The 3,747-nt window shown below is 38.3% G+C and overlaps 1 pseudogene; it reads right to left on the bottom strand.

Annotated features, from left to right (window-relative positions):
- Window positions 1–1,043: 1,043 nt before the first annotated feature.
- LOC125102536 (alcohol dehydrogenase class-3-like) lies at window positions 1,044–2,151 on the bottom strand (annotated as a pseudogene).
- Window positions 2,152–3,747: the final 1,596 nt, after the last annotated feature.

Raw genomic sequence — 3,747 nt, 5'->3', positions numbered from 1 at the left:
GAAACTTAAGGAAGACATCATGTCTTATAAAATAAAATGCTAATTTCTTGGTAAATTGCATAGTCTTTATAGCTGTCCCTTTCTAAGCAATCTGGGACAAGAAACCTCACTGTAATAATTTGATGTTTTTGACTAACCTAAGACCTTATTTTACCTTTTGTAGTTCAGGAAATTTAGCTCAAAGTAGTTAAAAGGCCTATCATTATCCAAATGTGAACATTTTCATAAGTTTGGATAAAACAACAATGAAAATATTAAATTTAAATTTAAATATAAGTAAATCAGTAATTTTAAGAAAAACTGTCCCTTGAATCTGAAGTGTTATTATATCCTCTATAATGCAAAGATATCTTTGATAGATGTCAGTCAATGCAGAATGAATGGCATAACTGAATAAATGAAATTCACAAATTATACTGTTTTTATAAAATGTATTCATCCTCTGTTTTCACTAAATTAAAATTTTTCATTTCCAAGCAAAGAGCAAATGGCACAAATATTTTTTGAACATATAATTTGACTGTCTCATTCATTCTCACACATTTTTTTTACACAGAAATTACTTTTACTATGTAAGAATATATATATTTAAGACTTTATATATTTATTTGGCAGAGGGAGACATACCAAGAGAGGGAACATAAGCAGGGTGAGTGGGAGAGGGAGAAGCAGGCTTCCTGCTGAGCAAGGAGCCTGATGCGGGGCTCAGTCCCAGAAACCTGGGATCATGACCTGAGCCGAAGGTAGGCACCAATGACTGAGCCACCCAGGTGCCCCTAGAATATTCCTTAATGAGCTGGCAATTATTCATGTGAAGGAGAGTTAAAAAAAAAAAAGATTTATGACTGTATTAACCTTGTCCTTGATTAAAGATTTATGAATTCTACAAAAAATATTATTGCCTAGAGTAGGTTACTCTAGAAGTAGTGGTAGAGAAGATCTAAGAGGCTGTGAACTTAGAAGATCTTCTCCCTGCTTGTCTGGCTGTTCCAGTTGGACTACAAGTCTTAGGTACAAGGATGAACATGGTTTCTTTGTTGAATTTAAAGCTTTACAACAGTTCAAATGCTCTTTCCTGCATTCATCAGTTCAAAGGCTTCATTTATTTGGTCAGAAGACAGATTATGAGTCACAAATTCATCAACTTTTACCTTTTTGGACATATATTCAGACACAAAGTTTAGAACACTTCCCATACTCTTCCATCCTCCAAAGGCAGTGCCTTTCCACGTGTGGCCTGTTAACCAGCTAAATTGGGTGAGTGGTGATTTCTAGAGCTATTCCAGCGACAACAGTGACACCACAGCCTTTGTTGCAGGCCTGCAGTGCTCTTATGTCTTTCATGTTACCAATACATTAAAAGGAATAGTCCACTCCCCCCTCAGTCATTTCAGTGAGCATTTCCTGGATGTACAGAAGTCCTGGGAGTTAATACATTCAGAGGCTCCAAACTCCTTAGCCCTTGCAAATTAATCTTTATTGATGTCCACACCAATGATCCAGGACTCACCAGCCACCTTACTGCCCATGAGAGCCTCCAACTCCTCCTAGGCTGAAGATGGCACAAGTAGAGCCAGGTTCCACTTTAGCGGTGTTCACAGCAGCACCATAACTGGTTGAAATGCCACAACACAGAAGGCAGACTATTCAAAGGTGCTAAAGGATCAATTTTAGCAAAACAGTTATCAGCCACAACTGTATATTCAGGAAACTTGCTGCTTCCTATGTAACATAAATTGTCTCTCCTTTGCAAGTAAATCTGTTAGCACCATCTGGCATTAATCCTTTCCCCTGAGTAACTTATTTTCTGGCAAAGATTTATTTAGGGTTTAGACAAAATTTTCATTCTCCACACTGTGGGACGTAAAGTGGGATGACAGTATCACCTACCTTCAGTTTAGTAACCCCTTTGCCAGCAGTTTTCATAATTCCAGCACCTTCATGTCCCAGGACCACTGGAGAACTCCCTTCAGGATCAGTCCCATTCAGGGTATAAGCATTGGTGTGGCAAACTGCAATGGCAATAATGTTAATTCGAACTTCAGGAGCCTTTGGGGGTGCCACCTCTACCTCCTTTATAGAGAGAGGCTTTCCTGCCTCCCAGGCAACTTTAGCCTTGTACTTGATAACCTGGCTGGCCATAGACTCAGACTCGGTCAGTGAGCAGGGGATATCTGGGGTGGGACCCCATTCTCACATAATTTTTAAAAATAATTCATGCTTGTGATGGGCACCTGGGTGGTTCAGTGGATTAAGCTGCTGCCTTCGGCTTGGGTCATGATCTCAGGGTCCTGGGATCAAGTCCCGCATCGGGCTCTCTGCTCAGTGGGAAGCCTGCTTCTCTCTCTCTCTCTGCCTACTTGTGATCTCTCTCTAATAAATAAATAAAATATTTAAAAAAAAACTTAAAAAAATAATTAATGCTTGTGAAAAGTCAAATAACATAATAATGAGAAATTGCTGACTTCCGACTTTCCCTTCCAAATACTCTGTCAACTTTCCCAGAGGCAACAATTTTTATTCCTTTTGGTGGTTTCTTCTAGTATTTTCCTCCATATTATTTCCCATCAAGGTAGGTCTTTCTGAATTGGTATCTTACATTCTTTACTCACACTTTACTTTCCTGACCAACTATCATTCTGATGTAATAATATAATAAGTTGGGGGACCAAAAGAAAAAAATTCACTTTTTACTTTATTATCAAGGTGAAAATGTTATTTACTACAAAGCCAAGTAGTAGTCTATAACTATTTCTTTCTCATAAACATTTTTCTTCATTGATAACAATTTCTTTTTTTTTCTCTTGCATTAGTTTTCAGCATTCCTACTATCAGTTTTCAAGGACTCTATCTAATGCTTATCAGTATTTATTTCCAAGCATTCAGCATTTCAAACAGTTTATCAATATCATGAACTTTTAGACTTCCCTCTGAGATCCTTCCATTTTACTTTTTCTATCTGGATCAGTTGTTTCTTTGGCCTAATGAATTACTATCATCCTAGGATCTCATTTTGCAGCTCTATCCTATGTTGACTTTACTGTTTGTTAGATTCTGTGTCTTCATCTTTCTTTTTTTTTTTCTTCTTTTATTTCATCTTTTTCTGAGGCACATCTCCCACGGCTTCCTAAATTTTATTTTAAAATTTTTATTATGTTCAGTTAGCCAGCTTCCTAAATTTTAAAATTTATTACCTATCCAAAATTTCATTTGCTTTCTCCTCACACTTGATTGATACTTTGATGGATGTAAGTGGTAACTATTCATCCTTTCTGATGGCTAATATTCCATTATGTGTGTAAACCACACCATCTTTATCCATTCATCTGTTGCTGGACATCTCAGCTCTTTTCACAGTTTGGCTATTTGAGGACATTGCTGCTATGACATTGGGGTGCAGGTGCCTCCTTGGATCACTACATATGTATCTTTGGGGTAAATACCTAGTAATGAAATTGCTGGGTCAAAAGGTAGCTCTATTTTCAACCTTTTTTTTTTTTTTAAGATTTTTATTTATTTATTTGACAGAGAGAGATCACAAGCAGGCAGAGAGGCAGGCAGAGAGAGAGGAAGGGAAGCAGGCTCCCTGCTGAGCAGAGAGCCCGATGCGGGGCTCGATCCCAGGACCCCGGGCTCATAACCTGAGCCGAAGGCAGAGGCTTAACCCACTGAGCCACCCAGGTGCCCCTATTTTCAATCTTTTGAGGACCCTCCATGCTGTTTTCCAGAGTGACTGTATCAGCTTGC

This window comes from Lutra lutra, chromosome 6, assembly GCF_902655055.1.
Source record: "Lutra lutra chromosome 6, mLutLut1.2, whole genome shotgun sequence".
NCBI lineage: Eukaryota > Metazoa > Chordata > Mammalia > Carnivora > Mustelidae > Lutra > Lutra lutra.
Note: the sequence above shows the minus strand (reverse complement) of the source record. Positions and strands in the feature narration are given on the sequence as shown.